This window comes from Sapajus apella, unplaced genomic scaffold, assembly GCF_009761245.1.
Source record: "Sapajus apella isolate SASKATOON/1434 unplaced genomic scaffold, GSC_monkey_1.0 scaffold18, whole genome shotgun sequence".
NCBI classification, from domain to species: domain Eukaryota; kingdom Metazoa; phylum Chordata; class Mammalia; order Primates; family Cebidae; genus Sapajus; species Sapajus apella.
This window is the reverse complement of record NW_022436958.1, coordinates 2561416-2572239: the sequence shown is the minus strand read 5'-3', so window position 1 is coordinate 2572239 and position 10824 is coordinate 2561416. Positions and strand designations below refer to the sequence as shown.

Genomic DNA, 10824 nt, shown 5'->3' with positions numbered 1-10824 from the left:
AGCCATACCCTGAAAAGCCAGAGGGGCAGATCTGCCCAAGACCATGGGAACCCACCTTTTGCATCAGCATGACCTGGATGTGAGACCTGGAGTCAAAGGAAATCATTTTGTAGCTTTAAAATTTGGCTCCCTCACTGGATTTTGGACTTTCAGGGGCCTGTAGCCCCTTTGTTTTGGCCAATTTCTCCTATTTGGAATGGATGTATTTACCCAATACCTGTACCCACCATTGTTTCTAGGAAGTGAGTAGCTTGGTTTTGATTTTTCATAGGCTTATAGGCAGAAGGGACTTGCCTTGTCTCAGATAAGACTTTGGACTATGGAGTTTTGGGTTAATGCTAAAATGAGTTAAGACTTTAGGGAACTGTTTGGGAGGCATGATTGGTTTTGAAATGTGAGTATATGAGATTTGGAGGGGACAGGGGCATAATGATATGGTTTGGGGCAGAATGATGTGGTTTGGCTGTGTCCACACCCAAATCTCAGCTTGAATTGTATCTCCCAGAATTCCTACACATTGTGAGAAGGACCCAGTGGAGGTAATTGAATCATGGGGGCAGATCTTTCCCGTGCTATTCTTGTGATAGTGAATTAAGTCTCACAAGATCTGATGGGTTTATCGGGGGTTTCCGCTTTTTGCTTCTTTCTCATTCTCTCTTGCTGTCACCACGAAAGAAGTACCTTTAGCCCTCTGCCATGATTGTGAGACCTTCCCCAGCCACTTGAACTGTAAGTCCAATTAAACCTCTTTTTCTTTCCAGTCTCAGGTTTGCCTTTATTGGCAGTGTGAAAACAGACTAATCCATCATCCTAGTAGCAATGTGTATGTGCACATATGTGTATATATGTGTATCTTAGCTGTTGTGTGTGATAGATCACTATGTTTCACCAAAAAGTCCTTAGGAGCACATGTGTATGTACATAAGCTTTCCTTCCTCCTATCATAAAGATCTTTTACCCAAATGTGTGTCCCACCCACAACTCTTTTGTGAATTCTCATTTTGTGGCTCTATTGCGTTAATGTTTAGAAAGAAATGTCAATAGCAACAGACTTTGATCTGAAAAGTACTCAGTAAATAACTGTCACCTAAATATTTAATTCCTGCTTAAACCAATAAAATAATCTGATATCTTAGGACATTATGCAATTACCCTGTTTAGAATAAAATCTTATGTATATCTGAATTTAAGATCTCCTTAGAAAGATAAGCGTTGCTCCATTTCTTGAAAGCCAGTGACCCTGAATTCTGTTTGACTCAGAAAAGGTCTCTATAATATGTTGAGCACCTGAGGACACCTGGATCATGAGGATTCTGAGACGTTGAAAGTGACCACTTCTAAAATCTGATTACAATTCATCTAGGCAAATTCCTGCTTTTAAATTATCAGTTGAACCCTAGGTCTGGTGACCACTTAAAAAACAGCAACATCTCTGTACCACAGTGTGGAAGTGCCACCAAGGCCCCGGAACCAACCTGGGTAAACCTCCTAGTTTTTACTGTTTACTAGACATGATACCTTGATCAATCTCACTAGCTTCTTTGGACCTCAGTTTCTCATCTGTAAAATTCGGATAATATTTGGACCTACTTCACAGGTAGTAGTGATACCTAAATAAATTCAATCACATAAACAGCTTATTCTTACTGAGATTGTTTGGGACCTTTTTCTTTAATGATCTGATTAAGAAGCTAGGATTAAAGTAATATCTCTGTAGGCATATTCTAAGCAGAAAGTTTGGTCAGGAGTGCAGGTATGAAGTGGAGAATTAAGGGAAGAAGATTTGAGCCAGTTCTAAATCAGCACCAGGAATGATTCTCAGTAGGCCTTCTTTTTGGAAATAGGCCAGAGAAAACTAGTCATAGCAGAATTGACCCTCTGGACCCAAAGATACGAATTTGCCTGATATCTGTGTAAAGAAAGAGTTTCCACCCACCAGTCCCTCTAGGGAACCATATCTGTTAGCAGGAGGTGGGCCCAGTAAATGGTTCCCTTAAGATTTCAGTGGGTTTGGATCTTGGGCTAAAAGAATGCTCATATCGTTCCTGTCATAATCATCTTCCCCAACTACTGAGTTCTTTCCTGAAGCAGAGGCAGTGATCTTGGCTAGAAGAACTTCACAGTAGTCAGTGGTTTTATAGCACTCCTGTTAGCACTTTATGCACTGTGAAAATGCCCTCAGCATATGGCTGTTAAAAATACTGATAATCTCAGCTGTGGTTAGCTTAAAGAAAATTGGTTGAGCATATAACTAATATGAAATGAGAGGACACACTGTCAATTTTGATCAATGGTAATATTAAGGCATTAATATCGCTATTAAAATTTTGCCCTATTATTCCTTTAATCCTTTTTTCTCTATTATTCTTATTAGCATTATCTTTCTAGAAAATCTTTCATTTTAGAGGGAATTTTTAGTCTTGAGCATAATTTGCAGTTTGTGCCACTGCCTTAGTTCAAGCCCACATTGTCTCTCTACTGACTTTGCAATAGACAGTGTCTGACTTGCGATCCCTTCCTCCAGGCTTCTAATCAGATCTCATATCATTGCCAAAGTTTGTTTTGTTTTTTAGTTAGTGTTTTGTTTTTGTTTTTTTATAAAACCCTTAAATCTGTTTCTATGACTTGTTCACTTAAAAGTCTTCAGTAATTCCCTTCTTAACTACAGAATGAAGTTTAAAGCTATATCTTCCCATCTTCCTTCCGTGGTCCTTCATCATCAGGTGCTGCCTTTCTCCAGTCTTATCTCCTGCTCCTCTCAGCTCTCACCCAACTCTTTGCTGTGTCCGACACTCTTCCACATTTCTACATGATGGTGCACTGCATTTCTATCTGGAATGCCCCTCTCGATGCTATCTATGTTCCTCCAACTCTGATGCTGCATCCCTTTTTTCTATTCTCTTTGTCACCTCTTCTGTACCTGGTGACCTACAATTTTAGAGGGAAAAGCATCATCTTGTCTAACTTTGTGTTACAAATGAGAGAATGGAGCTCCAGAGACCTTCATTGGCCACCTCTGCTAAGAAGCCTGGAACATAGAGGAGCTGGGTTGCTCGACAACCAGTCCCAGGATGTTTCCTGTATCAGGTGGCCCAGCCCCTTCTTCTCGCAAACTTGGGAAGCCACGCCCCATAGCCTTCTATGCACTTCAATTCAGCATCAACTTATTGATGTCCTGGACATTTTACAATATTAACTTGGGTATGAAGATTCTTTACTTTGTCTGCCTGCTTCTTAAATTCTTCAGTGATTTTATTTTCCAATCTCAAGTATTAATTTCTTAAAGAAAATAAGCATAAATTATTTATCTCAAACACACAAAGACTGTTAATAAGTTATATTAGAAAATCTTTAAAAATCAGTAGAAAATAGAAAAATAATAAATACAAATAGGCAATATGCTTATGAAAAACTGTTCAATTAGTAATCAAAGAGAGGGAAGATACAACTAAATAGAATACTTTCTTTTCATAAAAAATAATTTTTATTAAATTATTAAGATTGTCAAGGTTATGAGGAAATAGGCACTTGGATATCCTTTTAGGAGTTATACAGCTTGGACAAATATATTTGGAGGACATTTGGAACCTGTCTGAAACCTTAAAACCATGACTGCCATGCTTTTGACCCATTCTCTTTATCCATAAAACCTACACTTAATTATTTATCCAATGCAATGTAGACAGTTTTTATAAACATTTTTATCAGGATATTTTTAATAGGGAAAAAATTAGAAACTAGTTCCAATGCAAAAAGAGAAATATAAGTTAAATAAGCTATTGCATGGCCATTCAATTTATGTAAATAAGCTATTGCATGGCCACTGAAATTACATTTCTTAAGTTTATATATTTACATGAATTTACATGATATTGTTGACTGACAAAAAGTAAGATTAAAATGTATGTACTCTATGATTGCAATTTTTGTAAAAAATATGTATACATATCACCTATGGATAAAAATATCATTTTCCCTGCATTTCTAGTACTTAGAGATATACCTGGCCTATGGGTAATATTTAAATAAGATTAAATGAATAAATAAAAAATAGCTGGATATGTATATGTCAAAATGATCATAGCGACTTTATTTTTAAACTTTTTTGTTTATATTTGTTTTTATACAACAAACCCATATAAACTTTATCATAAAAACATTGTTAAATGAAAATATACCTGCTCAATTCATATTATTTCCTAGCAAAGCAATAATCACCATTTAACTCACTTAGTCTAAGGTGCTTCCAAAAATGCCCAAATGAAGATGCCCAGATTTCATTTGCTGTTTCCTTAGTGCTACTGCTTAATTCTATCACACCAGGCCTCCACTGACAGCCACGCATGGATTATTGGTCTACAGTTTTTTAGTGGCTCAGGCTCTATGTTCAGAATTTCCTGAATGCCTAAAGAATAGCTGCCCACCCATGCACCCATCTTGCTCAGCTTGGCAAGGCTCTCTCATCACATTCTCTATTTTCTAGGAACATGTTCTATGTAGAAAAATGGCCCCCAAGGAGCAACTGAAGCATGTGTGTAGGTACTTGGAATTGACATATTCTGGAATAATCAGAAATTTATTTGGATAAATAGTGTGTAATATAGTCAGGGACTTCTCATAATTCTGAAGTCAATGAGGCCCTCGGTGGTTTTATTTCCCTCACTTTCAAGACAATGGGATTCACATAGACTGTGGATTTACTCATTAAATGCTGAATGTAAGAACTTGTCAATGTCATCTTATTTTGGGACAACTGAGCATGGTTCCTCTTGGTAAATAATATGAACATAAAATAAACATTGCCGGCTATCTTTGTTCCAGTCTTCTTTGTGAACAATTGCAAATTCAGCTGCTGCTGTATTGAAGCAGATTCTGCTCATAAAGTAGTGAAATACCTGGTCTGCAATATATCACTGTGGGATGCTGTAATGTCAGAGGCCTTTGCCAACACATTGGCAAAACTCCTATCCTGTGTGCTCCGGGAAAAGACCCAGAGCAGTGTGCATCCAGTTTATGGACCTTGGACTTTGAGAATTCTGGCTTTGATAATTGATAACTTTAAAAAAATATCCTAGGCAAGTAATACATACCTCTTCACCTGTGCAACGTAACTTTTAATCATGTAGCCACTATTCTAAATAGCTCCACTTTACTTTCTTTCATCTTCTTCTTTGGTGGTGGTAAAGATGATGGTGATGATAATAGTAGCTATGGCTACTGAGCTTCTATGATGAACTAGACACCACAGTTTACAGGTGAAGACATTAAGTACCAGAAGTAGAACCAGAATTTAGATAGATAGTCTCTGGAGATACCTACTACACAATGGGTGCACACCTGTGCCTATATGTTTTCAATCTTGGAATATTTCTATTGTACAACTCTGTCTCCCTTTTCCCCCCTCAGGATTAAAAAAGAAAAAAATTGTCTTTAGAGTTTTCATGATTCAGCAGATTGTCCTGCCACTGAGTGCATGAGAGTAGGGGAGAGTTGAAATAAGAACCAGTGTCAGGGAGGATGATTAAAACTGAAAATATGCAGAGCCACATGCCAGGCCCCTGGGGTGTGTGCGTGTGTGTGTGTGTGTCTGTGTGTGTGTGTGTGTATTTGTAATGTATGCATAGGCTAATATATAAACAGAGACTATTCTTCTCCTTACCTATCTTGTTCTTTGCTCTTAGAAAGTACATAGGTACTTGTTTTACCAAGCACTCTTCACCTGCGCAGGACACAAATACCAGATTTTTCTGCTACCTCAGTTTTTCAAATATTTGAGGTTCATTGAGGTCTTTACAATAAAGAAGATTCCTACTACCTCTCCTGGTCCAATACACCAGAGATTTGTTTAACCAAAACTAATTTGTCTAAGATAAATACAATTAAGTCTGTTTCCTTAATAGCATTTTGAATTACAATCATTTTTAGTGAACAATACTGATCATTTTTAGCACATTTCTTATATGATATGAGATATGGAAACATTTTACATATTCTTGCCCCTTAAAGTCACTTAAAGTGACTTTTTCTGTTTTTTCGTATTTATCAAGGATTCCAAGCTTCATTTCAAACTATATAATTTCTGGGATTCAGATGTCTAGACATGTCTTGTTGAGGAGAAATTATCAATGAATTTGCTTAAATCTTAAAGATATTTCATGGGAGAGAAATTACCCTGAAAAAAACAAAAAAATAAAAAAACAAGTAGCTTAATCCAGAGACAAAGCACTAGACATTGGAGGAAAAAATATGATTATCTTTTTCACATTGAAATCCAAATAATAAATTACTGCTTATTTAGTTATCACTATATGCAATTGTCTATAAAGGTCAATCAAACAAGTATGTATTGAGTAATAATGTGCTCAGTGTGTAATTCATGCTACAATTGATATATATATAAAACTTGATACCTGCTTCATTTGTTTTTCATTCTTGTATATTCATTCAGAGTAATGCCTGGTTTATGTTCATAATCAATAATTAATTGATAGATAAATTAGTCAATGAATGAATGAATGAGTATCCCAAATTTTTTAACTTTATAAGAAATAAGTTTTTATTTTTTCTTCACCATCATATAGCATTTAAGAATAATAAAGCTGCCTTGAGATTTCAAATTTAAGATATCTATGGCAAGTTTACAAAAGTACATTGATCACGATACACTTTTTAACATTAATATACACATTCCTAGTCTTAATATATTTAACATGAACACTGACCTTAGTCATTGTTATTTTTTTCTCCCTACAATATTGCCTGACTCTGTAGGATGGTGGTTCTCAGTTGGGGGTTGACTCTGTCCCCCCAGGGGCATGGCATCTGGCAACATCTGATATAATTGCGGTTGTCATGGGAGAGAGATGCTAAGAGCATCCAGTGTGCAGTCCAGGGATGCTGCTCGCCATCCTGTAATGCACAGGACGGACCCCCACTGCAAGGATTTTATCTAGCCCAAATGTCAATAGTGTCAAGGTTAAGCAATTCTTGTCGAGTGGGACTCAATGCCCATTTTATGAACACCTATGTGCCCACTGTAATCCTGAAAACGCAGACTTTGCTAGCTGGCAAATACCATTTAAAAGAAGATTTAACCTAATCAATATCACTTATCAAAAACAATGGCTGACTTTCAGTATCAACATATTTCCAGAATGAATAAACCATACAACCAACTCAGAATGATACAAATTAGGGTCCACATCATTTAATTTCCCTTGAACCTGCTCTGCTAGTTTAATCTGTTAATATGAAAGTCAATTAAGACTGTTTTGAAGGAGCTAAGCAATAGTTTCCTTTGCACATTTTTCTGAACTATGATAAAAATATAATGATACCATAAAGCACCTGGGCAAATAGCAAGTGCTCTGCAAGTGCTCCATAAATGTTTCTCACACTTACTAAAAACACAGAGCTTCACTCATTTGTTCAAATTTGCAATAAGCATGTGTCTGTACAGGTTAAATTAAGTTTTATTTGCTCTTTCTCATTTTACAATAATCTCTCACAAATGTCGTTTAGAAACAGTACACAGATCCAGGGTGTGTGATCCAAAATTGTAAGTTAGTTTTTTCCACTAACTAACTTAAGTTGTAAAGTATCAGTGTATATAATACGTTGATGATACTGAACTAACTTTAAACTAAAAAAGTCATTCTAAGTTTGTTAAGTAGAGAAATTTTTCAGTGATCATTTACCTACATATTCACATTCTGTATATTTTCTCATGGTCAACAAACTGATTCAAATGATTTAAGTTATCCCACCATTTAATGAGAAAAGTCTCTGCAATAATTTAAAACCATGGCATTATCTTAATTTCACCATTAGCTGCTTTTTTCCCAAAGTGCTTTTAGTTCTTCCTTTGACACCTAACAATAGCTTTTAATCTCCTTGGGATCTGGATTCAAAGTTACATTCTTCCTCAGAAACAAAATATAATCAATTTCGTGCTCACCCCAGATACTATCCTGCTGAGCTTTGTAGTGAATTCGTGTTAAATAATTAATTTCTTCTGGAGTAACCTCTGCCAAGGGAATTCCTAGCTCAGCTTTCAACCACCTCTGTGCTCCTTGCCTCACTCCAAGGGCACCATTTTCCTCTAGCTCACCGGATTACTTAATGGATGATTACAACAAGTATTAGTAAAACAACATGGAAAGGTAATCTTAGCATCTGATCTTTGCTGTAGCAGAAGCTTATTTTCAGTGTTGTTGAATAAGAAGACACTCAAAGCTCGATGCAATAATCCTTTCTCAATATTCTCATTCAAATGACAATTCTTCTTGGTCACAGCCCCAATTTTATTGTCATTTTCATTAATAAGGATACACATCTCTGCCAGGAGTTGAACCTGTTGCTCGTCGGGGTGGTCAGTGTTTATTTCAGGCATAATTACAAAATGTCTGATCTGTTCTGAGTGGCCTCTGGCCATGGACGCCTTATCCTGATGAATTTACAGCTTGGTTGTGGAGGCAACACAAATAACGTTAAGCAGCAGTCTTTTGAAAAGAAAGAATGAAATTTATTATTGAATTATGCATAGTGCGGTTGACTGAGTTAATACTTCGGTTCTATTTCTATTCTGCTTTTGACCTTGTCAGTGATCATGCATGTTACTAAAATAAGTGAAGTCTAACAGATTTCTGAGATTCTTTAAAGTTGTAACACATTTTTATTTGATAAAACTGAGTTCTGAAATAGCTAAAAGATCCTAATTAGAGGAGAGTAAAGATTCTAATGATAGAAAAAGCCTTCAATGAATAAATAATATTGATTGGGGCAGGATTTTGATTGGATGGAAGAAAGGGAAACTAGTATCAATTTCCTTCTTTGTAGCAGATGCTTATGCACATGTTATCTTTCAGTTTCACAATATCAAAAAAGAGGTAGCATACTGACATTTGTATAGATAAAGAAACCAGGGTAAGAAAAGAGACCAACATCGCCAGTTGAGAGTACAGAAATCAGGATTAGAGGCAGTACGGTCACATTTACTTTTAAAAATGGGCAAAAGACCTTAACAGACACCTCACCAAAGAAGATACACAGATTACAATAAGCATATGAAAAGATGCTTCACATCAAATGTCATCAAGGAAATGCAAACTGAAGCAACAATGAGATACCACTACATATCTATTAGAACAGCCAAAATCCAGAATACTGACAATGCCAAATGCTGGCAAGGATGTGGAACAACAGAAAATCTCATTTATTCCTGATGGGAATACAAAATGGTACACTCACTTTGAAATACAGTCTGATGGTTTCTTATAAAGCGAAACTACACTTACTGTACAATCTGTCATTCACACTTCTTGGTATTTATCCAAATGACTTGAAACTATATTCACACAAAACTTGCACATGGATGTTTATAGCAGCTTTATTATTAATAATTGCCAAAACTTGGAAGCAACAAGTTGTCCTTCGGTAGGTTAATAGATAAACTGTGGCACATCCAGACAATGGACTATTATTCACCCCTCCAAGAAAGGGAGGCATTAAGTCATAAAAAGACATAAGGAAACCATTAAATGCTAAGTGGAGGGAACAAGTCTGAAAAGGCTACATACTGTATGATTCCACTGTGTGGAAAAGGTAAAACTTCTAAAAAAGGTAAAACTATAGAAACAGTAAAAAGATCATGGTTGCCAGGGACTGGAGAGAGGGTTGAATAGGTAACACACAGAAGAATTTTAGGGAAATGAAATTACTCCGTATGATACTATCATGATGAATACACATCAATATATGTCTGTCCAGACCCATAGTATCTACAACACCAAGAGTGGACTCTCATGTAAACTCTAAAACCTGGTTAATAATTTATCAATATAAGTCATCATTTAACACGTATACTACTCTGGTGAGGAATGGCGTCTGTGTAGGGAGAAGGAGCACATGGGAAGTCTCTACCTTCCTCTTAATTTCTTAGAAACCTAAAACTGCTTTAAAGAGATAAAGTCACAACAATAACAACAACAACAAAAACCCAAGATATTCTCAGAGAGATAAATGCGACTAATGATAAAAAGAAACAGTAACAAGAATTCATGAAGAAGAACTCTTAGAAGATAATGGATGTAAAACCTGTATTTATCACCATAATTCAGTGGATAAATTGAATCACAGAATTAATACAGCTGAAATGTGATGCAGCAAATGGGAATATCTTGTTAGGGGACTCTCCTGGAAGACAAGAGTAAAACAGAAAGACTTGGAAAAATGAGAGAAAAGTTAAAAGATATGGAGAGTGAAATTAATGTGTCAGTATCTGCCTTAAAAAGCCACAGATGAAGAAAAAGTAGATGAAAGGAGAGAAATAATGCCTTAACATTTCTGTATATCACAAAAAGGTTTAAGAGCTTATTGAAAGGGCTCATTAAGAGCCACCAAGCAAACCCAAATGTAAGCATATGGTAGTGAGACATTGGAGGAAGCACCTGTGGAAGACAATTTGGTGGGCTAAACATGTCTTTTCCTCCCTCTTGTTGACAGTAAATTATATACATTATAGAATTTGGCAAAGCAAATACTCATTTTACTAACTTCTCTTGCAGCTAGAGGGGGAAATACAAGGGACCCCTAGCTAATGGGATATAAGCATATTCCTGCTGTGGAGCTTCTTGGAAAGTTTCAACCATAAAATGGTAAAAGGGGAAGAATCGAACGTGGAAGTGATGGCAAGAGGCATGGATGCCACTTTGCAGCAAACAGGAAGCAAAAAGAGAATAGCATAAATGCTGACCCTGATATTGTTAAACTGATGAGCTATTGCCAGCAGCCTCTTAATCAAGGCATCTTTTTAGATGAGAAAAA

The 10824-nt window shown here is 36.3% G+C and overlaps 1 pseudogene across 1 annotated transcript; it reads right to left on the bottom strand.

Annotated features, from left to right (window-relative positions):
- Positions 1 to 7628: 7628 nt before the first annotated feature.
- Positions 7629 to 8410, bottom strand: LOC116556867 (annotated as a pseudogene). The gene has a single exon (XR_004271204.1). The product of XR_004271204.1 is annotated as an isopentenyl-diphosphate Delta-isomerase 1-like (transcript).
- Between the last annotated feature and the right edge of the window lie 2414 nt (positions 8411 to 10824).